This window comes from Pelodiscus sinensis, chromosome 3, assembly GCF_049634645.1.
Source record: "Pelodiscus sinensis isolate JC-2024 chromosome 3, ASM4963464v1, whole genome shotgun sequence".
Lineage (NCBI taxonomy): Eukaryota > Metazoa > Chordata > Testudines > Trionychidae > Pelodiscus > Pelodiscus sinensis.
The window spans coordinates 154,703,175-154,730,908 of NC_134713.1; the positions used below are offsets into that span (position 1 = coordinate 154,703,175).

General features: G+C 45.2%; 1 protein-coding gene across 4 annotated transcripts in view; it reads left to right on the forward strand.

Moving 5' to 3' along the window:
- Positions 1-1,614: 1,614 nt before the first annotated feature.
- The window catches only part of DISP1 (dispatched RND transporter family member 1), a 180,913-nt gene continuing 154,793 nt past the window's right edge, over positions 1,615-27,734 (forward strand). For 2 of the 4 annotated variants that reach the window (XM_006115598.4, XM_006115599.4), the window contains exon 1: positions 1,954-2,089. The gene's annotated coding sequence lies outside the window, so the exon portion shown is untranslated. The other 2 variants (XM_075925248.1, XM_075925250.1) reach the window with 2 other exon arrangements.

The window sequence follows — 27,734 nt, forward strand, 5'->3', positions numbered from 1 at the left end:
GGCTCTGTGGGAGTTATCATGCACGGGGAGCAAAGGGGGAGGGTGCGTGTAGTAGCAGGCTTATTGGTTAATTGTGTAAACAACTACACGCTAACATCCCTAGTTCTAAATACCTTACTTTTTGAAAGATGTATTTTGGATTGCAGAGCCTTTGAAAGGCTATTGCAGAAAACGATAGCAATTATTTCTTATTGTTTGTTCAGCCATTTAAATCCATAAATCACTAGTTCAAATCCAGGAAACAAATCTAAAAAAAGTGTACTTCTAGGTATCCTACTAACACCACCTGTAGATTAAGGCCTGATCCTGGTTTAGAAACTAGTACTTCTGTAAATGTTGCTATCATGCCTAGTGTTGCTTGGATGCTGTGTAGATGAAGAGACCTTTTTGAAGAATAATCTGATTACCAGCCTCCAAAAGCTATTAAAGAAACAGATCACACCTCCTTCTCATTTCACATTTTGTACCTGAAATGTCTAAAACTCCTCAGTCAACTGCTGTTTGTAATCTGACATGGTGACACACATCCAGGGCTATTTGCCCTGGGTCTGTCTAGTGCCTCATTTTCACAAAACTGTGTGATCTGCAATTTCCAGCTCTTTCTTGAACCACATATATGAGTAGTAGTTTGTTTGTTCCCCTGAAGAGACAAAATGCCCAGGCTTGTCACTTTAAGTGACCTAACAATTCAATCATAGCACTGGGCTGTTGCAGATGAAAAGTAAAGCAAGCTTATTAACAAAAGGAGAGATGATTTTAAGTGATATTGAGCAGAAGGAATATTAGACAGCGTTACAATGTAAAAATACATTTTCTGATGCTAAAACTTTAACATGCATTGTCTAAGCTTCAGACCACAAACTTCTTATAGCAAGACAGTTGACTGCCCCATGGTCATCTCTCTCCTCGGGAGCTACTGTGCTCAGTTTCTTTGTCATCCTAGATGAAAAGATAACATGGGACTATGTCTTTTTTTTTTAATAATCCAGTGAACCTTTGAAATGGATTCTTCTGAAGATTACCCTCCAAAGGAAAGTTCATTCAAGCTGTAAAGATAGAAACATGGAAGCTGTGGCTGAAGGAAATTTTGTGGAGGCAGCTTTCCCCTTGGTGTTTGCTAAAATGCAAACTAAATGATTTCTACCCTCTGTTTCAAATGAATTACTGCTTGCCATGTTATTGCTGATGGACACCTGGTTGGCAGTAATGGCGTATCTTTCCTTGGGGATACATTTATTTCCTCCTTCCCCCCCAGAGTTATCTCGCAAACACCTTTTAGTACCACATTTTCTTCACAGGTGCATGATCCCCTGGGTATTTATAGTACATGCACCTTGCAAAATATTGCAGAGTATGTTCCCAGTTTTCCACTGAGGGCACACAGCTGATACAGTTTACACATTACTCAATGGGAGTGGACAGAAGCCGGCAGGCGAGCTAAAACTCACTAGGGATGCCAGGGAGCGGCTTGCAGTGGGATGCTCTTCGGGGCACACGCTGTAGGAGCGGCTAGGGGCAGGGCTGGGGAGCAGGGCCTGCCTGCAGCTGCCCCGGGCTCAGGCAGACAGGGAGTGACGGATCAGTGCCACGCGCCCCTTTCCGGCTTGTGCCCGGTGTCACATCTGGGGCTGGAGCCTCCATCCCCGCCAGACACCTAATGGCCCTTCGCCCCAGCGCTGGGCCTTCCCCGACCCGTCTGGCGGGCTTGCAGCGGGAGCGCTTGAGGCTCCGCCCCGGGGCTGGTGCGTCGGCGCTGGCGTTGCTGGGCGCTCGCTGCAGTTTCCCGAGCGCAGAACGGGAGCGGCGCCACCCAAACCCCTTCGCGTCTTGGGTCCGGGGCAGCCGGAGCCCCGCGGTCCCGCCGCGCCACACTCAAGATGGCGACCGACACCGACCCGCCCCCTTCCCGGCAGCGACTTCCGGCGGGAGGGGGCGTCCGCCCCATGGTAACTACGCCGCGCTGGGGACGCCGCTAGCGGGGCCGCTCACGCGCTTCCTGCCGCACAGAGACAACAACGGAGTGGGGCGGGAGTGAGAGGGGGCGCAAGGGGAACCCCGCCCCCGGGGCTCCGCACCGGGCAGGAGCCAGGTACACCCCGGCCCCCGCTGCATAACCCCCGCCCGCCCGGACCGGTCCGCGCTGAGACCAGGGGCTGGGCTGCCCCGCTTCGGGGCTGGTCCCGCCGCGCTCCCGTGCTGGGGGAGGGCTCCTCTCGGAGGGGAGCGGGTCCCGCGGGGATGCCCCCGCCGCGATGGGGCCAAGGCTGCCCGCGGCGGGTCGGGGGCGGGGCGGGGCGGGTCGGGGGCGGGCTGGCCCCGAGCCCTGCCCGGGCTGGCGTAGGCCTCGCTCCCGTGGGGCGGTTTTATTCCGCCGCGTGTGACTCGCTGGGGGCTGTGCCGGGCCAGCCGGGCGGGGAAGGGGCCGCGCGCTCCCCCGCCCCGTGACAGCCCGGTCGGCTCCGAGGTGGGTTTGCGGGCGCGCCCCTGCGCTGGCCCTGGGGCAGGAGCCGGGCACGCAACCCCAGGTGTTTCTCGTAGCGGCCGTGCACGGGTGTGTTTTGAAAGCCGGTACGTGAGGTGCTTTGTTGGCTTCGTGGCTCCTTCGCTGTGTGGGAGCAAGTGCCTCTCGGGGCAGCAATAGGGATGGATGGCCTCGGGCTAATCAGAGCTCTTCTCCCTTTCTCTCCCGTTTCAACACCAATAATAATAATATAAGGGCACTTGGGTTTGTCATGGATTTGGAAGTGCTTTTGAAAGAGGTTTTCTGTGGCTATTATCCCATTGATAAGATTTTTCCAGCCATTTGCAGAGTCTCCTCTTACTTTTTTAACCCTGGTACCCAAAGAAGTTGAAATTCTAGCTCAGGAAGACATTAGCAATGTCTCTGAGATTTTAATTGGTGACATCAGTGCTGCAGGAAATGGAACAGTGGGGTAACTTCAAAAATGATGAGTAGTCTTGTGGCATCTTAGAAACTAACAAATACATAGCATCATGCGCTTTCGTGGGTGAGACCCACTTCATCAGATGAGTTGGAGCAGAAATGTTATATATCTTGGTTTCTGTTATTTCCACTCCAATTCATCTGAGGAAGAGAGTCTTCTCCACAAAAGCTCATGATACTACGTATTTTGTTACTCTATAAGGTGCCACAAGACTACTAATTATTTTGGAAGAAAAAGTATTATTCTCATCTTTGCAGTGATTCTGTCATCAAGTGAGTCACTGATGGGATTGCTGAGGACCTCTAGTGTATGTACTAAATAATTAGTGCTTGTCAGGTGATGTGGGGAGGGAGGAATCTTACCTGAAGACCTCCTAGGCCTGAGAGGACACAGCAATATTACTATATTTAAAGGTGTGCTAAATGAATAGCCTTGGTTCTTTCTTCTGTCCCTTATCTAAAAAGCTGTGCATAAGAAGTTACTTGATTTTTTTTTTCACTCATTCCTAAGAATGCGTATACATTAAGGATTTAGGCTTTACCATTCATATTAAAGTAAATAGTACTTGCGAGACTTGAACATGTTTTGAAAAGTTACTCTCCTTTCCTCCAGTTTATATTTAGGACACGCTGGTTGTGAGGATGCATGAAGAAATTAGAAATTGTATAATTTGGCAAGTGACTCCATTCAGAGACACATTGTGTATCTGCTTGAATGTAATAGTTTCTCATGACATCCTGCTCATGTGTAAAAGCAGTGCTTGGAAAAACTTCAGGCACTGGCTAGTTGGGGGCAAATATGAAAAATGGAGTAGCAGCACTGTTAAAGGATGATGTCCTGATGGAAAGAGCAGCCTGTTTTCCTTTCATTCCCCCTGCTGAAAAGGATAAGGGGAAGAAGATGCTAGGATTCCTTTCATTCCTGGGCTCAAGGGTGGTGGGGAAGATTAATCTTATATTAGCCTTTGGGTAAATAAGTAATTTTTCTTTGAAACATGGCATGGCTGGTCTACGTACAAGCTGTAAAACAGGTTAATATCTCCAGTTATAGCAAAAGCACTAGACCCGCAAATGGTGCTCTGGGCACCTGGGCTGTCGGTGGCATTATAGTACTCACACCCATGCCTCACTTTTAAATAGATATGTATCTTACAGTGCTGGGGCCATAGAAAGGTTGTCAAGAGGTGGTTCATAAAGGATTTAAAAGTGTAAAATGTGTGTTTGATTATGCATAGAGAGTTACATCTGGGGTAGTCTGTTTTGGTTCTACAAAGAACTTTGGGGCATTATTAATGTTCTGAAGCACTTGTGAAGTGTAGGGCATGTTCATTTCTTTTGGCTTTGATGCACCTTTCTGCATACGTTTTATATCAACCAATTTAAATTTTCTACCACAATATTTACATCGTACATGTAAATAAATATATACTAAAATAGATATCCCGAAGTACACATGCACATCATTAGATGATTCTGATCCGCTGCCTATGCTTACATTTAACAAAGTAAAAATCAAAGTAAAAATAAATTACAAGATTAAGAGCATGTCTGCATGTACACTGACATCGTGCTGTGACTAAAAGTGGTTATGTTGATGTAACTGTTGCTTGAGGGAGGGAGGAGAGAGGAGTTCACACCACTGAATGAAATAATTTATGCAGAGGTACTTTGTAGACAGAGACTTAGAATTGTGACTTACTTTTCAGTATCTGGAAACTGACTTTTCTGTTTGTTGTTGCTGATGCTCAGGGCTGGCCTGAGCCATTCGTGCGGCACATGCACGACCTTGCTCCGTGGCGCTACCTGGCGCATGCGTGGCCCTGCCCCTGCCTGGTCCGGCAGCCCTGAATGGTGCCCCCTATAATGAGGTGCCCCGGGCAGTAGCCGGGTCAGCCTGTAGCTTGGGCTGGCTCTGCTGATGCTCCTGCTGCCGTCTAATTACGCATCTCTGCTCATCTCCTAGAGACCTTCCTATCATCATAACAGTAACAGGTCCCAAATTAATGACATTGTCACAACCTTACACCCTCTCGTTGTGTAGCTTTGCATAGGAAAACATGAATTACATACATTATTTGGAAGATTTGAAGGCAATTGGCCAAACCATTTAAATGTACATTGCTGGAGAAATTGAGGATCATGTACCCTTTGTATTTTAAGCACTTTAATCACCCAATAATAATGTGGGTTTTTTTGTATTGTGATACCACTTACGTGAGATCAGGGTCCCATTGTGGCATGTATTGTATAAGTGTAGACAAGAAAGAGTCTCTGTCCTGAAGAGTATACACTCTTACTAGATCGGACCAACAAAGATTTGGGGTGGGAAAGGGCTTAATGCACAAGCAGAGTGTGCAGCATGGTGACTTGTAAACATGCTGATGTTTTATTTTACTTTTTTTTGGTGGTGGTATTCTGTTGAGAAAATGAGTTAAACAGTGGGCTAGTCTAGTGATTCCCAACCACTGGTCCGTGGACCAGTGGCAAGCCGTGAACCCCTGCCTGGTGGATTGTGGCACATTGCCTTGCCATGCCTCCCCCTCCTCTCCCCCCCAGCTTTTGATTAGTCCTGCCCACTAGAGTTCCCTGTAAGGAAATTCCTTTCCACCCCCTTTACCATGCAGCAGCAGGGTGAGTAGGGTGGCGGGAAGGGCTGGAGCCAGGGCCATGGTAAGGCTGTCCCTACTGGGGCAGCCTCTCCTGATCCCAATTCCAGCTCCAACAGCCGTGTGGAAAGTGGCTGCGGTGCTGGGCAAGGCTACAGCCGTGTTGTGAGCTTTTGGGGCCTGTCCCAGTAGCTGAGGGCAGGGCCTGTGCCACCACCATGGGGTGGGTGGGGCCAGCTCGGGGACGGGGGGGGGGGAGGGTTGGCACCTGCCACAGCTGGGCAGGGTAGGGTTGGTTGGGGTGAGGAGGAGGCTGAGACCTGCTGTGCGCAGAGGGGGATGGAACCTGCTGCATGGCGGGAGGCAGGATCTGCTCTGTCCAGTGGGCAGTTGTTCTGGCCACTGGGACTGAATAAAATAAAATAATATAATATGGGGGGGCTGCAGGAATCAAGGTTGGAGTGTATGAAGGGGCAGGGATACGTATTTTGGCAAACAGAAAATGTTTTATTTGCATAATGAATATGCAGATGTTGCCGCTGTGCTGCAAGTTTGCAAATGGATTTACTGGTTCCCAGTATAAAAAAGGATGGGAACCACTGGGCTAGTCTACACGGGGAGACTTAATCACACTTCCCCCCTGCACGTCAAATAACGCATAGTGCTCAAACTGCTATCGCATGCATGGAAAGGTGTGCCCACTGTCAGTGTGCATTGTATATGCTAGGGATGTTAAAATTCAGGTAATTGTGTAAACTGCTGAAAAAGTCCATGGTTATATGGTTACCTGCATCTGCAGTGGCAGCTGGCTCCCCAGGAGCTGGCTTTTAAGCCAGTTCCCGGCATGCACTAGCTGCTGCCTCTGAAATACTGGTTCTTCCCTCCTGCCCCTCCCCCCTGCTCGTGGGAATCCAGCTGCCAACCCATGCTTTTTAGCTTTGCAGCAGAGCAAGTGTGCATTTTGCTTACTGTGCATGGGGGGTGGGGGGGGATGCAGGAAAAGCCAAGCAAGTTCAATTTAAATAAAAAAAAAATCCCATGATTGATTATATCTCTGCTTTATACTTACTTCCTGATTAGGCTAGGCAATTTTTGAACTGTCGTTGGCCGTGATGGACTTAGCATTGCTCAGCGCCACTATGTTGGCAACCTGGTTGAGTTGTGTGTGTCAGCACTCAGAAGAATTTGGCTTTGAACTTCACCAGCCACACTACTGAGCAGATTGTCATAGCTACAGCATCAAGGGCTTCAGCAGTAATCAAATTGGGAAATAAATGAGGGAGAAGAGGAAGGTACTGAACAACTGATAGTAGAAAACTGATTCCTGAAGCATCTTCACAGCATGCAGTGCTCTTTGTGGGTGTGGGAATCCAGCATAGATTGGTTGGAAAAGATAGTTCTGCAGACCTGGGACCACTAGCAGGGACAAGAGAATTTCGGGAAGTAGAAGTCATTCTTTCTAGAAATATGTACTGAGCTAATCCAAGAGTTGCAACAGTAGTGTACCAGCCTTGCGGTGTTCCATATCCACGGCCAGGTTGCATAAAGCCACCTGGAAGTTGGTCACCCTCAAATTCAGCCTGTCTAGCAAACCAATTTGGAATGAAGAGATCAACTCTTGGGGCCATAGTTATGCAGGTGTGTGATGCCATGGAAAAGATGCTGTTGTGTCAGAGTATGAAGCCTTGTAATGCTCAGAAAGTTATTTTGCATACATGAATGTCCCATAATGTGATGGGACTCATGTTCCTATTTCCTATCTTCATCCTAATCAGGGCTCAGAACTCATACACAAAAAGTATTTTGCCATGGTCCTCCAAGAGTTTGTAGATCAGTGTAGCAGTTAACACACAAATACTATGTCTATGTTGCTAGCATTTTTTGGAAATCTTCACTGTTTAAATTAATGGAAAAGGGAATATTTGTCATTGGGAGCCCTATGAACCTTAATGGTGTGGATGTTCATTGGGTTATGCTGGAAGAGCAGCCAACCCTCTGTTTCCCTGGTTGTGGAAACCATTTACAGGCTGCTTGGACAACAGGAGGGAAACTGTCTTCACAATCACCTCAGTAGGACTGACTGGAGTGCATTTGGCTGTTTGGAAGAGAGGTGGTGCAATTTGTTGAATAGGCTGGAAGCAGCAGAAAAACATGTCACAATTGTAGTACCATGTTGTGTTTGCACAGTATTTGTGAGTAAAGGAGAGAGCCTCTAGTGATGGGTGGGAGGCTGAGGTGTAGAGACTCTGGATGTTTTGCTAGTTGCTCAAACCACAGACGTAGTGCAGACAGCTATGACAGTAGTATTAGGGAAGCCTGTTGCTCTTGAGGCTCTGGCCTGAATTGTACATGTGCATCCACACATTAACTCCTGGAAAGAATGAGGTTTGAAGTATTTGTTCAGTTCAGAGTACTTTATGGGAGGTGTAAAAATGAAACTGAATCAGCAGTCCTTACTGCACCTACTGTCGTTGCCTGTGTGTATTTGCAAAGCCCTGTGAATTAGTGCAAACATCTTTTCTGTGTAAAATGAACTGTCACCAACTCCTTATGAAGATTTGATATTTTAAAAGATTTGTATTAATCAGTTGCATAACAAACAAGTGAACATTCAACTGAAACATAGCTGAAAAACAGCTTTTAATTAGACACAATATATCAGTAATTTATTATCTAACTACAAAACACCCTTTCATTATATCACCAGCAAATGAAAACAGCCACGTGTGACAGTGCCGTGCTTAATACAAAGGGGAAAAGGTTTAGATTCACAGACAAGTATTTGGTTTTGTTCCGCCTCTTCTGCTTTGTGAGCCTTCTCGTATGGTATGCCAAGGTTTTAAGTTATTAGGGGCAATAGAAGTGTCAAATGAGCTGGGGTCCAAGTTCCATTGTTATCAATGACCTCAGCTTGAGTTTGAGGGGAATGGCCTAGGAGCACTGCTGTGGATTTATGCCAAGGAGGAGTTACTCTTGTTCACTGTAGCCTGCATTGTTCAGGGGCTACCTAATATGGCTGGGAGTGGTTTGCAGTATTGTATTGCTGATTGTCCTAATTAAAAGCTGTAATAGGGCATTTCAGCTTTGTATTGTGCCCAGGAGTTGTCTCTGCATCTCCCTCTTTCTGTGGTGTTTTTGGACCTGGCACTGCTTTCTCTGGCAACTGCCACGCTGTCCTTTGCCACTGCAATAATCTTAGTCCTCAGATATTGCTTCCAACTCTGAGATTAAAAATCTGGGGAGGGGTTGTTGGTCCTCTGTTATGATGTCCACAAATATTTTATCACAAACTTTCTCCCCCTCAGGTTTTCCAGCCATTCTGCTGTTGTCTTTGTCTAGTACAGGTGACATGATGTGGAGATATTAAGAAAAAAAAATGCTGTTCCTAGTGTGGGAAGACTGTGAACTTATTTTTATGTATGTTTCTGCATTTACCTCAAGATTCTTCCATCTCTGAAGATTCCCCGAGACAGGATAAGCGGTGTGGGCTATGGGATTGTCTTGGGGGTTCCTTATATGATTTTGGAGAGGTTAGTGTAGTGAATCTGGGATGAGATGAATAGTGCTTCTGTATCCCCTTTGAACTGACTCCAGATGATGTTACAGCATGGTGAGTGACTAGAAGATGTTTGGAGATGGATGGACAGGTAGAAAGTGAGATCCTGTCCAGTAAGTGAGTGAAATACAGAAGATAGAATGGGACGTTGAGAGTATATGAGGAGAATGATATGAAATCTTTGTACTTTCTGATGGATGGGGTGAAAATATTGTTTCTTTATGGCAAATAAGATATCGGAGGGAGGTGGTGTCTGTAGTTTTGAGACCGGATGTGTCTGTAGCAGCAGAATTAAGTTTGGTTTTGGTTTTTTGCAATGTGATAATTAAATGTGTATGAGCTATGACTGAATATATGCCTCTCCTCCCCTCACTGTTAATTTTTATCTTAAATGCTCAAGTTTTTGAAATATACATAGCAGCAACCATAAACTAAGTAAAAAGTGAGAGTGGCGCTCTTCTTTTGCTCTCAATACTAGAGCTAATCAGAAATTTTCCATCAAAATGTTTAATCAGAAAACAACAATTAATTTTAGAGACTTTTTTGACAAATCTGTCATAGTCTTGACTAAACTTTAGCTGAAACATGGACAAATTTCAGGGTCTGCAGCTCTGATAGAAACCAGACAACTTCTGGAGCCCTGCTAGGGCTGGGACTTAGGGTCCTGGAGGGCTTTCCTCACTCTAGGAGCACCATTAGGAGCCTGAATAGCAGCTGTAAAATTGGCAAGAAATAAATTTCTCATTTAGTTTCAGGAACACCATATTTCAATTTTTCTAAAATAAAATTTTGGGAGAAGCTTTTTTTGGGGGGAGGGGAGAGGAAATTTTGTTAAATTTTCTTTCAGTGTAAATCAGAAGGCAAACAAATTAAGTACCAAAATCTCCTGTGAACAAACACCCCTAAACTTCTGTCAGCCCTACTTAATACAAGAGATGTGAGTTCAAGATCAAAGCTATGCTTCTGATCCCTGGATGACTGGATGGGAGTTTGAGAGCCTTTTGGTGGGGGGAGGGAAATGGAGAGCAATTGTAGTATGTATCTGGTTTTTTTTTGCCCTGTCTCTTCTTTTAACTTGTCTTTTTCAGAGTCCTGCATGGCCAGCTCTTAGTATCTGTAAGTGCAGTGGTTCCCAGCCTTTTTTGTATCACAGACCGGCAAACCAATTCACAAACTTTTGACAGACTGGTAACATTTTATTTGCATATTCATTATGCAAATAATGAATGTGCAAATATGGAAATAAAATGTTACCTGTTAGCTTAGCCCCAACCCAGCCCCTTGCTCCCCAGTGCCTAATATCCTTTGACTCCACCCCATGCGCCCTTTGACCCTTTAATCTCTGACCCCTACAGTCCATGCCAACGCCCTCTTGCCCCATGACCTGACCATGTCTTCACCTAACACCCCTTTGATCCCGCCCCACCCCTGCATGCCCCAATGCGAGGCTGCCTCTCTAGGGAATGTGGCCATTGCTGCCATGTGGACATGGGGAGCAGGTGTTCGAAGTGCGTCCCCTCCCACCCCAAGCATATCTTGGGGTAGAGGTGGGAGGGGGAGCACAGAGCCCCAGCTGGGCTGCCATCTTACCAGGACGGGAGGAGAGAGGGTGGCACCTGCTCTTCTGACACTGGGCAACATAAGTCATGCGGGCAAGGAAAGCAGCAGTTGGCAGCATGCACACTTTCTCCTCCTTTGTGCCCCCTCCCCAAGCATGTCTCGCACCCCCATTGGTAGAGAGAAGGGTGGGGGAAGCATGGAGTCCTGGCTGGGCTGCCATCTTACCTGGGTTGGAGTAGGGAGGAAGGTGCTGCCTCCTGCTGCTGCCTCAGCCCCAGTGCCGCTGCTGGGCAAAATTAGCCACCATGGCTTCAGCTCTGGCAGCCGCCGCAGCCCAACAGTCATGGGTTCGTGGACCGGCAGCAGTCTGCAGACCAGCGGCTGGGAACCACTGTATCAGTGTCCCCAGAGAATGGCATGTCCAGTTCTCCTGGACTGGTGGGAGGGTCACTGAAACAGAAAGAAAAGAGGGTGAAATGAGGGGGATGATCCCAGAGGGCCACAGGAAGAAAGAGAAGGCAGTGAAATTAGTAGCTCCCCAAGTCTTAACATGTTAAGAGGTGAGAAATAAGACACTAAAAGAACAAAGGTAAAACAACATGTGCAAACACTTATAGCTCTCAAAATGTTACTCTTTCCCATGAGGAAGCTGCTGAATGACTCACAGTAATGTTTCTCATATGTTAACTGTCGATCTGAGTAGTATGCATTCTTTTCCCTCCAAACCCTTAATTCTGATAAGGTTGTAGAATTAATCAAACGTTTGAGTTAACAGTATTGTTGTACATTACATGTAGTGGTCATTTCAACAAAATGCAAAAATAACCAAGTACAGAGACCTCTCTTTAAGTTAGTTTAAATTGGTTTAGCAGTTGCTGCAGTTCTCTTGTTCAGTGACCATATGGTATTTCTAACATTTAATGTGACTTGCTTGCTTGTGACTATGTTTTATAATGTCAGCTGTTCTTTGGTATGCTATAACCTTCGTACGTCCGTAATTCAGGAACACCTGTAGTACACTTAGCAGGTGAAAGTGGAAGCGGCTCTGAACATTGCTGCTTCTCCTGCTCCCCCAGGTTGGGGAATAGCAGCACAGCAATTCCCTTTCATAGTGGCAGTGCCTGAGAGCAGCAAGGGACACAGTGGGCCTGGTAAGTGCCCTACTCCCATCCCCCTCACTCCTTCCCCTGCCTGACAAAATCTTTAATCCAGCAAACCCTGTTTCCCAGGGTTTCCAGATTAAAGAGGTTCAAGTGTACTAGTGTACTTTTGTTATACTCTTATTTGGGAGTAAAAACACTTTTTTTGGTTAGTCCTGTATAAACAAGTAATTTTCAATTTACAGCACCAGTGTAGATTAAGTTGGAGTGATAGCAATAGGATGAAATTTAATAGTGAGAAGTGTAAGGTTATGCATTTAGGGATTAATACGAATTTTAGTTATAAACTGGGGACACATCAGTTGGAAGTAACGGAGGAGGAGAAGGACCTTGGAGTCCTGGTTGATTATAGGATGACTATGAACTGCCATTGTGACATGACCGTGAAAAAGGCTAATACGGTCTTGGGATGTATTAGGCGAGGTATTTCCAGTAGGGATAAGGAGGTGTTAGTGCCATTATATAAGGCATTGGTGAGCCCCCATTTGGAATACTGTGTGCAGTTTGGTCTCCCATGTTTATGAAGGATGAATTCAAACTGGAACAGGTATAAAGAAGGGCCACTAGGATGATCCAAGGAATGGAAAACCTGTCTTATTAAAGGAGACTCAAGGAGCTTGGCTTGTTTACCTTAACCAAAAGAAGGCCGAGGGGGGACATGATTGCTCTCTTTAAATATATTAGAGGGATAAATACCAGGGAGGGAGAGGAATTATTTAAGCTTAATACCAATGTGGACACATGAACAAATGGATATAAGCTGGCTAGTAGGAAGTTTAGACTTGAAATTAGACAAAGGTTTCTAACCATTAGAGGAGTGAGGTTCTGGAATGGCCTTCCAAGGGAAGTAGTGGGGGCAAAAGATCTAGCTGTCTGCAAGATTAAACTAGATGGGTTTATGAAGGGGATGGTTTGATGAGATAACATGATCTTGGTAACTAATTGACCATTCATTGTCAGTGGTAAATAGGTCAATGGAGGGATGATAGGAGTTATTATAGAGAACTTTCTGGGTGTCTGGCTGGTGAGTCTTGCTCACATGCTCAGGGTTTAGCTGATCGCCATATTTGGGGTCGGGAAGGAATTTTCCTCCAGGGTAGATTGGCAGAGGCCCTGGAGGTTTTTTGCGTTCGTCTATAGCATGGGGTACAGATCACAGCTGGAGGATTCTCTGCATCTTGGGGTCTTCAAAGTATTTGAAGGCTTCAATATCTGAGAGATAGGTGAGAGGATGATTTTAGGAGGGGGTGGGTGAGATTCTGTGGCCTGCATTGTGCAGGGGGTCGGACTAGATGATCATAATGGTCCCTTCTGACCTTAAAGTCTATGAGTCTATAAGGTTGTATAACCTGAAGGCTATTTCCAAAAATATAATAATTTTTAGGCATTTCATAACTAAGTATTAATTACTGGATGTGTAACACTTCGAGGATTTAAGAGCTTCTCATAAAGCTGGATAGGAGAATCCCTCTTCAATAGTAAATACAATATTTCATAACTTATTTTAAGGTATAGAGGTGTCTCTATTCAAATAGTTTACCCTCTTAAATTATCCTTCTCCTGAAGTCTGTACATTAATACACTTCTAATTCTTTTGTCACTTATATTTTAACATTGTCCCTTGACGACAATTGGGACAATTTTATGGATGTTCATTCTGAACTTAGGTTTTGTGATTATAGTAAACTGAAAAGGATGTGAACTGTAGATACTATTTGGGAAGATAGTTTATGCCATTTTTATTTTAACATGCTATCACTTACACAGCTTTGAAATTACATAGAAATATGCAAAATGAATTGTTAATGTCTGAAGCATGAGAACTTTATCTAATGTATAAAGGAGAATGTTTGTAAGTTTGTGCGCTAATAACTTGGACACTATAAGAGCTACTGCAACCAAACTTTCCACGGGACAACCTTTCATCCAGGAGAAGGTTTTAAGGTACTTTTGGACCCATTTGGGCCCGATCTCAAGTTGTAAAAATAAAAAAGTAACCTGCTGTGCTGTGCTGCGCTGGGGCTGCCCCGCCCACCCTAGGTCCCCAGCACGCTCCCTTCCCTCCCCGCCCCCGTGCCGGCGCACACAGTGCCCCGACCCCCGCATGCACAATGGCTCGGGCACCAGCCCTGCCCCCCACGTCACCTGCAGCCCCGGGCGTGAGCTGGGGCGCCTCTCCCACGTGTAACCTCCCCTCCACCTGGTGGTCGCCCCCCCCTTCCCCAGGGATGAGGCGGACCTACAGTAGAGTCTCGATTATCCAACCTTCCTTTATCCGACATTCCATGTTATCCGACCTGCCTGTGGCCACCCAAGGCAATTGTGCAGGCGGCGGAGCTGGCAGAGCAAGTGTGGAAGGGAAGGTGCCGGGCAGTGCGTAGACAAAGGTGGTGAGAGAAGAGGGCGGTGGGAGCAGGGCCATGCAACAGGATGCCGGAGACCAACGGCCCCCCACCCCCTGAAGGTCGTGGGGCACCCCGATCTCCCCCATCCCCTCCGGCCAGCCGTGCTGCTCCCAACCTCCCCTCTCTCTCCAGGCCAGTTGCGCTGCCCCTGACCTCCCCTATCTCTCCTGGCCAGTTGGGGAGATCAAGGAGATCGGGGGCAGTGTGGCTGGCTGGGGGAGGCCGGGGGCAGTGTGGCTCCCTATGAAGCAGCCGAGCGTCTGCAGAGCGGCAGCTGATGGGGAAAATACTTTCGACCCTGCAAGGTGTTTTCTGTATTATCTGACATTTCGATTATCCGACCATCCTTTGGTCCCATTTAGATCGGATAATCGAGACTCTACTGTATATTTTAATTCCTATAGAAATCAGTGCAACTTTTCTGCCATTCAAAAAAAGATAATGGACTACTGTTTTTCTACATTTTGTTCCTCCGGTTTCCTCGAGCAACGCTGGGTAACTCCAGCTAGTTATAAAATATTTTACTTGAATCAGTTTATTAAAATGTATTTGAGGTATTTTGTAGAAATAATAACCAAGACCTGAAAAATACGAGTTACACTTAAGTCACTGACATATGGTAAATTTCACAGTTGGGGCGCGTCTATATATCAGGGCTTAACTTGAAATAAGCTACGCAAATTGGGCTTGCGTAGCTTATTTTGAGTTTTGGTGCTATCTGCACTCTTCCCTCCAACTCCCCTTACGCCTCATAAAATGAGGCATAAGGGAAGTCCTGCAGCTTGATAGTATTTTGACATTATGTTGAAATAACTACTGGCTGTGTAGACACAGGCTATGTTAATAATGTTGCTGAGTAGAGATATCTTAAGAGAAAGAGGCTACTTAGGGTAAGATGCACATGGAATAAAATCCTGAACAGCTCTTATGATAGTAAGTGTTGCTTCTCATGTATCTGTCCCAAAAGGGGAAGACTAGAGAAAGTATTAATTCCATAACCATATGCTAAAATAATATGAGATTAATAGCCTTTATTCTAGTTTAGGGAGGGAATTTGTGATGCTTTAGGATTCAACTCAGATCATTAAGGAATTGTCACAACCTACTTTGCAGTTCTGCATACCAAAAAACAGAGTGGGGAACATTTTTTGGTTTGGGGGTTGCTGAATTAGAAATGTCAGTTGGGGGTCGCAAAAAGTGAAAAGCAAAAAACAAAACCCCCACGCCAGTCCCCTTGCACACCAGAGCCTAGGGATGCCTGAGCTAATAGGTTTTGTGGCCCCAAAATGAGGCCACAGTGTGTGGGAGGGGCTGCTGGGAAGTGGGCTTGGGGTGTGGGGTCTGAGCAGGAGGGAGGGTGCAGGAATAGATTGGGAGTTGGTAGATTTGGGAGGGTGATAGGATGCAGGAGCAGGCTACGGGTGGGTGGGCTGGGCAGAAGGTAGGGTACAGGAATGGAGTGGAGTACAGGGTATGGGGGGGGGGAGGGCTACAGGCTGGAGTGCCAGCTCTGCAATGCTGGGGGGAAGAGGGTAATCCTCAGGCCTTGGAGGCTGGATTCAGCCCCAGGGCTATAGGTTCTCCAGCCTTGCCATAAATTTTGTGCTACTGTGGCTTATAGCCCAAACACCAAGAGTCAGCCTTGCAAGCTTGTAAATCCTAGTCTTGCTTCTACCATCCAGTTAATTTTTGCAGAATGCCCCCCAGCACTCTCTCCCAGCCCTGACTTTCCTCAAAGCCATTTGCCCTGTAGTATCCAGGCCTCTCCTGGAACACTCAGAGGCTGCGTCTAGACTGGCAAGTTTTTCCACAAAAGCATCTGCTTTTGCGGAAAAACTTGCCAGCTGTCTACACTGGCCGCTTGAATTTCCTCAAGAACACTGACGATCTCATGTAAGATTGTCAGTGTTCTTGCGGAAATGCTATGCTGCTCCCGTTTGGGCAAAAGCCCTCTTGAGTAAATGCTTTTGCGCAAGAGGTCCAGTGTAGACAACGCAGTATTGTTTTGTGCAAAAAAGCCCCAATCGCGAAAATGGTGATTGGGGCTTTCTTGCGCGAAACTGTGTCTAGATTGGCACGGATGCTTTTCTGCAAAAAGTGCTTTTGTGGAAAAGCATCCGGGCCAATCTAGACACTCTTTTCCGCAAAAGCTTTTAACGGAAAAACTTTTCCGTTAAAGGCATTTGCGGAAAATCATGCCAGTCTCGACTTAGCCATAGAATTTAAGTTGACTCTTTCTTTAAAGAAACTGGGGTTTGACAGACACTCATATTTCAAGCAAAGTATTGAACTTATTTACAGTCAAACAAGATTATTAAACAAAATGTTGTGGATTTAAGTGGAACCAAGTACAAGGAATAAGGATAGAAAAGATTACAAACAAAAGTAAAAATATACTTCTAAGACTGAAACTGCATTTCAGCAAGTTATAATCTTTGCCTCAACAAGTTTCTCAACTATTCAGTCCCTTTAGTTGAAGGCCAATTGTTCTGTGATTTTTTTTTTTTTTTTTAAAGAGTTTTGGCTCCTTTGCCCCTCAACTGAGGTATGTCAAAATGGCTTTTTCTTTCTCCTTGTATCTTCCCCAAAGTTCAGTGGCCTTACTTCAGGAAGGTTTCTGGAAGATGCATTCTCTACCCCCTGTCAAAATTATTAGTCATCTTTCCCCACTTAATCTCTTGATGACTTCATTTATCTTGCATATAGCTATATTTTTCTTTCTCGTGTTTAATTTACTTCAGACACACATTCAAGCTGGCAGAACTGTATTCCTTTTTTGGCATAGAGGTGGCTTAGGCATGGCTTGCTGAATACATTTTCACAACCTGTTTGCAGCACATCTCTATAAAGCCCTTTGTGAGTTTACTGCTCATACATTATGCAAGAATATTAACAATCAGTGAGTTATTAGTTTCCCAGTGATTTATTATATGCCACCTTATGGATGTAGATTGACAGTGGTGTACAAGCTGGCACTGGGTAGCTTTTAGGGTCAGTAGGTTGGGTAGGCTGAGCTTACTGCACATAGGATGGGCTCTTTGTCATCTTCTCCTCTACCCCACAAACTATCTGTGAGACAGACTCTTATCTCCCTGTCTTTTTAGGGACTCCTTGCAACTCGCTGCAATTTCACCCCTGTCTGTGGCAGTCTCCCTATTCCCCTCTTCTCCCATAGAGATGTCCACAAGTCTTCCCTTAGACTAGCAGGCTTGTGCTGCCACTTCCCCCCCATGTCAGGGGGTGTGCCCTGTATCCCCTGTATCTGTTTTTCCCCTAATCTCCCCTCTATTGGGGTTCTGAGTGTCACCACACTCCCCCATCCACTCCAGGGTTCCTCATTCTTCTCCTCTTCCATGCAGGGGCTCTTTGTGCATCTCTGTTCTTCATGCTTCCCTTCCCCCATGGTTTGTGCTCCCCCATTATGGAGAGAGAGAGGATATCTGGGTCCCTTATTCTGCCAGAGACTGTGATCATTCCTCTACCCCATTATTATATTTTCTGTCCGGGGGGAGGGAGGAGAAATTATTGAGGGCGTCCACTTTGGGAGGATAGGCAGGGATGATCTAGGAAAACTGTTATGCTCGAAGCCATGGGAGTCATCAACCACTCCTGTGATTCTCAAATGTTTTGGCCCGTGGCCATCCTGCTCAACACAAACTTTTCCATGGACCACCAGCCAACCACCCATGATGACAAAATGGGTGAAAGAGTGGGCTGGCTGTGATTCCAGCTAATGGGAGCAGTGGGGAAAGCCCCCAGGTGAAACCTCCTATGCTGCCATTTCTCCAGCTTGGTGGGGAGGGTGAGAGGCAGCATGCAGAGCTGCTTGCCCCTCCCCAGTGAGCTGGATCTGCCCTGTGAGGCTTAGACATCTCTTCCCCTCCCGATCCCCTGCAGCAGAAATGCAAGCTTGCAAGGGGTGAGTGGGCATGTGGGGCTGTGCCACCAGTGAGGACTCCCCACTGTACAGTGGTGGGGGATGAACCTTGAGCCCCTGGCCCATGTGGACCACAGTTTGAGAACCACTGAGCCAGTTGTTTGATTAGTAAACAGTTGTAGAGATGTGTAAAGCCTTGGCTGTGCTAATTAGATAAGGGTTCCATGTGTCTCCTAATCCGCTCTTCCTTCCTTCCCCTAGAAATCAAAAGGGTTCTGCTCATTGATGCCTGTAACATTGCTTGACATTTGGCAACTGATTGGCTGTGGCATTCAAAAGTTTGCCTGTAACATGTCAACAAACACTGAAATGTAATTGAGTTGAATATTAAAAGTCCTTTACAGGCTTGGCCAGTGAGATGCCTGTCATGGTCTTGTATGTAGATAAAACAAATTACTAAGTATCAAAACATTTTGATGATTGTCATCAGAAATGTAAGTAATGTTGACGATGAACATTCCATATGGGCCCAGTCAGTTCTGATTAGCTCTGAGATAAGGTCAAAATGGGAAAATCCTCTTTTCCATGCAGCCCTGGGCTACAGAAACTTGATCTGGGCAAGTGAAATTTAATTACTAGCCAGGTGAAACAATCTAACACCCACCTCACTCACTCCTGTTTGCTTCTCATGCTGCATCTGACCCCATCAGAAATATCAGGGACATTTCTAGGCATCAACTAGTACAACTTTACTGTTTTTTTTTAATTGCAACACAGAAAAGCTTGATTGACAGGAAAATCAGAGGCTGCAGGCTGCCTTATGTTGCAGGCAGAAGATTCTTTCTGCTGTCCCCTGCTGCTTATACATATCAGAGGCAGCCCCTTAACTTTCTGTGTGGGAACACTGTAGATGAGACTTGAATAGAAATAGGAGATCCTTATTGGGAAAGAGAGTAACATGAGCAGGGAGCTGGAGGGGCCAATTGTTGTTAGTGGAAGCAGGATCCTAGGCTCTGTTCTGCTTCTTCCCCAGAGTGATATGGCCTGGGGCAGGAGTCTCCAACCTTTTTAAGCACAAGATCACTTTCTGAATTTAAGTGCAATCCAAGATCTACCTCAAACCCAAAAGTCCTTGCCCTGCCTCCTTTGTGCCCCTTCTCGGAGGCTCCGCCCCTGCTCACTCTATCCTCCCTCCCTTCCCTTCCTCCCTCCCTTTCACCAGGCATGGGCAGAGGCTTTTGGTGCAGGCTCTGGTGTTGGATTAAGGGATTTGGAGTGTGAGGGGTTCTGAACTGAGCTTGGAGCAGGCAGTTGGGATATCAGAGGGGGTTCTAGGTGCAGGCTGTGGGAGGTGTTTGGATGCAGGGATGCTCAGGGGTATGGCAAGGGCTTGGTTTGCAGGAGGAAGTTCATGACTGGGATAGGGTTTTGGGATGTGGGCTCCGACTGGGCACTGCTTACCTCAGGTGGCTCCTGGGTAGTGGTGCAGTGGGGCTAAGGCAGGCTCACCCTTGTCGCAGCTCTGTACCACTCTCTAAAGCAGCAAGCAAACTCCCTCCCAAGTCCTGTTGTGCCCCCTCTCTGCTCTGTGGAGATATGATACTGAGTGGGAGAGGAGGCATCTTGACATCAGCACCCCTCCTCTGTCTCCCCTGCCCTGCACAGAAAGCAGGAGGTTCCTGACGGGACAGCTCCAAAGTAAAGGGCAGGAGATGCTCAGCAGTTGGAAGCGGAGAGGGAAGGGCAAGGAGAGCAGCTGAAGTGGTGGACTTGGTGACCTCTTGGCCAAACCAGTCAAGATCCCTGGTCAGAGGCTCCAAGAACTACCAGTAGATCCCAATCTACTGGTTGTAACCACTGGCCTGGGGCTAATGGGACTCTGGCTCTGCCAGCAGGGGTCAGGGTCCCTGCACTCTCCCACACCAGTGGGAAGAATTGAAGGGTCAGCAGTCACCTGAGCTGCCCAGAGGCGGCTCTTCCCCCCCCCCCCCCCTTGCCTATGGCATTTTGGGGAGGGGGAAAACATGCTCCCTCTTCCTCCCCTACATGGAGGGATGTAAGGAGCCCTAGACAGCTCTGCTTCACTCCCTGGCTGTGTTGTTCAGGGGAGAGGTGGGACCACTCCCCAGTAAGAAGCAGAGCAATGAAGCTATGGGAGCAGGGGGATTTGAGGGGGCTAGGGCTGCATCCCTCCACTTCTTCCCCCACTCCCTTACTGCCAGTGTGTGCTGCAGGGGCCCAAACCCTCTGTGGGTGCCAGGGCCCTCCCCACTAGTCACCTGAGCTGCCCAGAGGCTCCTCTTCCCCCCTCACCCATGGCATTTTGGGCGGGGGGAAATGTGCTCCCCCTTCCTCCCCTACATGTTGCCCCTGAGGGGAATGGAGGGATGGAAGGAGCCCTTCTTGGGCACAGTTGCTCTGGCTACAAGAGCTATTGAATGTCTGATCCCACAGTTTACTTCTGTACTGGATAAATGACTAATCTGCACTTTAAAATGCTGAATACAGTGGTAGAGTGGTATGTTTACCCTGAGGCTGATCATGCCCTGTAATCTTGTGAGTAGGATATATAGGCACATATAGAAAGTGAAACAAAAGACAGGGCTATGTAGCACTTTAAAGACTAACAAGATGGTTTATTAGGTGATGAGCTTTCGTGGGCCAGACCCACTTCCTCAGATCAAATAGTGGAAGAAAATTGTCACAACCATATATACCAAAGGATACAATTACCCCCCCCCCCCAAAAAGTGAACACATATGAAAAGGACAAATCAAATTTCAGAACAGAAGGGAGATTGGGGGGGGAGGTAAATGGCTGTGAGCTAATGATATTAGAGGTGATAATTGGGGAAGCTATCTTTGTAATGGGTAAGATAATTAATGTCTTCGTTTAAACTTAGGTGTAAAGTGTCGAATTGAAGCATGAATGTCAGTTCAGAGGATTCTCTTTCAGGTGTGGTCTTAAAAGGTCTTTGAAGCAGGATGCAGGTTATCAAGTCCTTGAGACAATGTCCTTTCTGGTTGAAATGGCAAGAAACTGTTTTTTCTTTGTGATCCTGTCTAATATCTGTTTTATAGGCATTGATCCTTTGGCGAAGTGTCTGAGACGTTTGTCCAATGTACATAGAGAACAAGAGTTCAAAATGGCCGCCCTTAAAGGGCTCAATTTTCTCCCCGACCTCTTAAAAAATATTGTGTTTAGTGTTCCTCCGTCTTAAAGTTTAAGAAACACCGTCTTAGAGAATCAACATATGCAATATGTAAATTTGACTTGGACATATTAGAGAGCCAATTACTAAGAACACTTCTGAATTTTTCCTGTAATTGTTAGTACCATACAATGACTTTCATAACTTTTGTCAATGGTCACCATATGCAGATGCAATGATAGGGAAGGAAGCTTTGGCCCTAATGAAATGAGATTTGAGTTCTAGTTACTTCTGTTAGAAAATATTTATATTCTTAGCTAAGCATGCATTGAAGGCCAAGAGTTTTTCTCTCTTCATTTATGAATAACATTTATGAAATCAGGGTCATTGCTGCTACTGGATTGTCAAGAATCAATATAGGCCTCCAGTGTTTATATTCTTGATCTAAGATTGGCAAACACTCTTCTAATGCAGACTTGATGATAGTCCTCTGTGCCATTGGTACCTTTAGAGTTCATGGTTGCATGCTTTTTTGGCTGCAGTATGGGGTATATTTCTATAGTACCTGGTGCCACAGCTGGTGCTGTGCTTGTCACTCCCATTCCCAGAGTAGAAAGCTCACCAATATTGTATTCAAACTCATCTGAGAGGTAAGTGTCTTCTCTATAATCAGGAGCATCTAATTGTAACCCCAGTGCCATCATCTTCCTATTAATCACACTGGTCCCAACAGTGCTTGGGCTTTAAAAAAAAACAATAGTTTCAGAAAGCTGGACATGGTGGTGTTTGAACCTTTTCACATTTAGAATTGTATGTCTTCAATGTAAAATATCACAACACCATCATAAACTGCTTTAGAGCTTTCATAGTAATGTCACATTTAACTTTGATTTTCTTTACACTATCAAAATCTATAATTTATTTTTGTTATAAAATATTTTTTTTGGAGTAGAAAATGTGGAAAGTCTACATTTGTTTGTATTTTGAAATTGTTTGATACTTAACTAGAAATGTAATCAAGTACAAACATTTAAGGGATGGAATATTAACAATGAGACTAGACAAAGTAGATTAAGTATGGAGATTATTCACATAAAACTTCAATTCATCTGGAGTGTGAGGAGTGTAGTTATCTCAAATTACAGCTGTGCTGAAGGGCAGGACTGAAATTGAAGATGTGATTTAAAAATCCCCCTTTGAGTCTATTACTTTCACAGCCACTAATTACTGTCAACTGTAATAGGTATGTGCATTCTCTGTCACCTCCAGTTTCAGAGAGTAAAAAAGCTTCTAAAATTGCAATACTTTTTTAAAATAGATTTTGTCTAATATAATTCTAAAACAATCTAGATGTTCTTTTAATTTTGTGTAATATGCTTATAGGTCTTCATTGTGATATTTGAGCACCTTGCAATCTTGAATGTATTTATCTATAAAGGTAGAAGTATCATCCCCATTTTACAGATGGGGAACCATGGCGTAGAGACTAAGGCCAGGTATATGCTACTATTTGCTTCGGAAACTTACATTGCTCAAGGGTGGGAATAAACCACCCTTTTGGAGCCACATAAGTTATATTGAGGTGGGCAAGGCATTGTTGTCTGGTGAGCTGCTATCATCTCTTGCCCAAGTGGATTTATTTTGCTCTTGGTGTAGAACATCTTTATCAGATGCACTACAGCATTTCTAATGTAGACTAGTCCTTTCTGTGGCTGAGCAGGGACTGGAACCCAAGTTTTTTTTGGAGTTCTAGGCTAGCACCCTCACCACTGGACTGACCTTCCTTGCAAGACTTGACATGTAGGTACTTTATAATAGGGGCACTCATGGACCAATTGTGTTGAGGTTTTTAAAGATTGAGACAAATCGAAGAAAGACAGTTCAGTTAAGGCTGCTATTGTTCTGATGATCTCGGAAAATTACAGATAATTTTTGTACATGCAATAAAATAACTCATGCACAGTATGCTGAATCCTTGTGGAAAAGTACCAGGAGAATTTCTGCCATTCAGACCAGATTTCAGTCTAGCCCTATATACACATTCTCACTCATTATAGAAACCATCAGCAGAAAAGACAATATATCAAACACCAGGAAATGCAATTTTTTAGTTTTATAAAGACCCTTTGAAGATAGGTGTACCTATACATCTTGATGACCCTCTTACACAAGTAACATAAATGTTATTTTTTGTTTAATTTTATTTACTAACATTATTAGGAGAGCTCATTGTGTGTTTCAGTGGTAGTCTGATAAAGTTGTTATATATCTAGTTTAGAGATGTTCGTGATCATATAAAAAGTTTGAGACCTTGATCCTACAAGGAGCTCCATGTGGGCTTTGGTCAACAAAGATATAATGGCTCATTATGACAGGTGAAAGCAATGACAGCGTACAAGAATGAAGAAAACAATTAAAGATTCTGTGACTATCGAGGTCCCTGGGGGAGCACCGCTTTTTACCTCTCTCCATTCTGAAAACTGACACACATTCCTAGCCTTTGTTTCCTCCTATCTTCTAACCAGTTATCAATCCATGTGAGGTCCCTCCCTCTTACCTCGTGACAGCTTGCTTTGCTTAAGAGCCTTTTGTGAGGGATCTTGTCAAAGGCTTTCTGAAAATCTAAGTACGCTAGATCCACTGGATTCCCCTTGTTCACATGATTGTTGACCCCCTCAAAAAATTCTAGTAAATTGATGAGCCATGATTTCCCGTCAAAAATCATTTTGACTGTTCTCTAAGTTCACCTGTATATCTGAAGATACAGGCGGATCCGACTTACGTCTGCTTCGCAGTTATGAATGGGGCCCGTCTCCCTGGTCTCCAGCAGACCAGGGAGAGGAAGCAAAGCGGCAGAGCACGTGGGCAGCGGACAGCCCAGACGTGTCTGGGCTGTCCACTGCCCGCGTGTTCCGCGGCTTTGCTCCCCGTCCCCCTGGTCTGCAGACCAGGGAGACGGGGAGCAAAGCAGAGCAAAGCCGCGGAGCCTGAGGGCAGCAGGACAGCCACGGCGCGTCTGGGCTGTCCCGCTGCCCCCGTGCTCCTCGGCTTTGCTCTGGACGCCTCTGGTACAGCAGCTGGGGTGCTGCCGGTTGGTCCCGTAGTGCCGCTCTGGGCGCTACTGGACCAACCCGGCAGCACCCCAGCTGCTCTGCCCCAGGCATCCCCAAGTCAGCCGCTGCTGAAACTGACCAGTGGCTGACTACAGGAAGCCCCTGCCCCGGGCTTTCTGGAATCAGCCGCTGATCAGTTTCAGCAGCGGCTGAATCTGGATGCCAGTTCTAACTTACATACAGATTCAATTTAAGAACAAACCTACAGTCCCTATCTTGTACGTAACCCGGGGACTGCCTGTACTGTTCTTTAGTTTCCATCATCTTGTCCGGTACTGAAGTTAGTCTTACTAGTTTGTAATTATCAGGATCATATCACCTCTGGAACACTTTTTAAAAATTGGCATCACATTAGCTATCCTCCCATCATTTGGTATCGAAGCTGATTTAAATGATAGTTTACAGTTAGTAATTTTGCACCATCACATGTGAGGTCCCTCAAACCTTTTAGGTGGATACCATCTGGTCCTAATGAATTATTTATTACTGTTAGTTTCTCAATCTGTTACAAAACTTCCTCTAACACTTCAGTTTGGAACAATTCCTCAGGTTTGTCACCTACAATGAATGGTTAAGGTTTGGGAAATTCCCTCACATCCTCAGCTGTGAAGACCAATGCAAAGATTTAATTTAGTTTCTCTGCATGGCCTTATCATCCTTGAGTGCTCCTTTAGCAACTCGATCATCCCGTGGCCACACTGGTGGTTTAGCAGGCTTCTTGCTTTGACGTACTTAATTTTTTTTGTTTGTTTTAACTACTGCTTTGTGAGTCTGGCTAGCTGTTCTTCAAATTCTTTTGTTGTTGTTTTTTGCCTTCCTAACTGTATTTTTACACTTCATTTGTCAAAGTTTATGCTCCTTTGCCTTTTTTCTTTCTTAGGTTTTAACTTTCACTTTGCCTCTCACTGCTTTTTACTTCACTGTTTAGCCAGGGTGACACTTTTTTGGTTCTCTTTTTTGAGTTTTTTAATTTTGAGTATACATTTAAATTAGCTTTTATGTTTTTTTTTTAAATTGTCCGTGAAGGATTGTCCTCTATAAACAAGGTTATGCAAACAGCTGCCTGAGTAACAGATGACTGAAGTTCACTATATTTTAACAAAATAATGATTAGGGCTGTGAACAACTAGTCGACTATCCGATAAGCAAACACTAGTTGACTAGTCACTTGCGCCCCCCCCCCCCCCCTTGCTGCCTCTATTGGAACGAGGACAGAGTGCTTCAAAGTGGCAGCACCGTGTGGAGCCCGGGGCCGGACCCTGGGCTCCACACAGTGCTGCTATTTTGAAATGCCGTGTGTAGCCTGGGCACATGGCGTTTCAAAGCAACAGCGCTGCGTGGAGCTCAGGGTCAGCTGGGGACTTCCCTGGGGACCATGGGCTCTGCAGTGCTGCTGCTTTGAAATGCTGTGTGGAGCCTAACGATGGGAGGGGACCCTTATCAACTAATCAAATAGTCAATGCAAATGGCTAATCCAACAGTCAATGCAAATTAATCTAAATTTTACATCCCTAGAAATGATGCTAAGGTTGGCTAGTTTAAGACTGAGCCATGTCACTCAAAGTTATGTAGCTTTGCTAAGGCTCTAGCTAGAGCTAATACCAAGGCTGATTTCATCTAGGTCTGTGATTATTTCACTCTTCTGTGGCAAGTTTTCTTCCTTTCATTATTGTGGACTTGTGTGATGAGCAGGGATTGCTGAACCGCGGCGAGCCCTGCTTGCCAGCCGTGCTGTCCGGCGATCTGCGCATGCTGGGTTACAATCTACTTGCCACGGGCGAGTAGATTGTATTATTTGTCGAGCCCTGGTGATGAGTGCTGTACAGGTTGAACTTCCCTGGTCCAGCACCCTCGGAACCTGACAGGTCCCAAAGCAGGGAATTTGCTGGGCCATGGGAGGTCAATGCGCTGGGGGCTCCACTTTTCCTCCTGGCTGCCCCACAGCCACCAGGGGCTTTGTTCTCCCCCTGTGGCTCTGCCAGTGGGACCTTGCTGCCACTTGGGGCTCCAAGGCTGCTCTAATGGTTGCCAGCTTCCTCCCAGTGACCATGGGCTCCATGCTCTTTCAGGCAGATCTGCTGTTACCTGGGGCTCCGCTCTCTGTCCTCCTAGTCTGGATACACTCCTGGCTCCAGCCTGCCATCTTATCCCCGTGAGTGCTTCAACAGGGCCACCTTGAAATGTTGGACCATAGGTGTTGCCAGACTAGGGAACTCCAGATTATGGAAGCTCAACCTGTATCAATAATAAAATTTTGTAAAATAAAACAGTGTTATGTTATAATCTTAGTTATAAAAATGAAGGATTTTCTTACTGGGCACTAATTATTCTCAAGTTGCCTTATTTAAGGATGTCCCAGTTCCCCAATTGGGAGGAAAAGGCTTTGGTTTCATGTTTAATACACACATATGGGAAAGACTAACATGTATCTGTATTGCTTGCACACTGTTTCATTAAATAAAACTATGCAGAAATTTTTTTCTCTTATGGTTTTAACTCTTCCTTTTCTCAATTCCTTGCACTTCTTCATGTATTTGAATCTATATAGGTTACTAATTCATAAATATTCAATCAATTTAAAATCAATTTATTTTAGCTAGTAGTAGTAGTAGTAATAATAATGACGATAATACAATGTTTCCCTGTTATAGTCTGACTGCACATGCTGCTTCCTTCTGCCCCCGGGATGCCAGTACTTGTGTAGAAACTGATATCAGTGCTGTTCAGTTTAATGATTAAGTCCTTTTGGTTAGCATGAGTCTGTAGAACAAAAATGTGATATTAGAGTATTCAGACAAGGCCAAATATTTTTATCAGCTTTATTTAAAAAGTTTAGTGTACCAAAGATGACTGGTTCCATATGAAGACTGCTTGCTGTTACTGTGCTGTTATGTACTTAGTTTAGTAAGATGCAGATGATTAGATCAAAAGTTGCCCTAAGTAGAGCTGGCTGACATTTATTCAACTAAATATTTTCCATAACAAAGCTTTTGAAAACAGGTTTTTTTTTAATTTGTTAGTATGTCCTGTTTTGGCACTTTCAAATAGAAATTCCATCTTTTTGGTTTAAAATACCTTTGTTTTCAAATTTAAGTTAATTTGTAGTGACATTTAAAAAATAAATCAAAATATTTCACAAGTATTTAAATGAAATTGTTTGAATGAAGTGTGTGTGTGTGTGTGTGTGTATTATTTCAGTCTGAAATTTTTCACAATTTTGATCTTTTCGTAGTTGGAAAAGGGAAAGCTCTGTGCAATATATATAAACATTTCCTAGGATGGCAAAACCATTTCCCACACAACTCAAGTCATTGTGTTACCTGTAGACTGTCAGGTTTTGTGTTTACTTTGGAGGAAAAAAT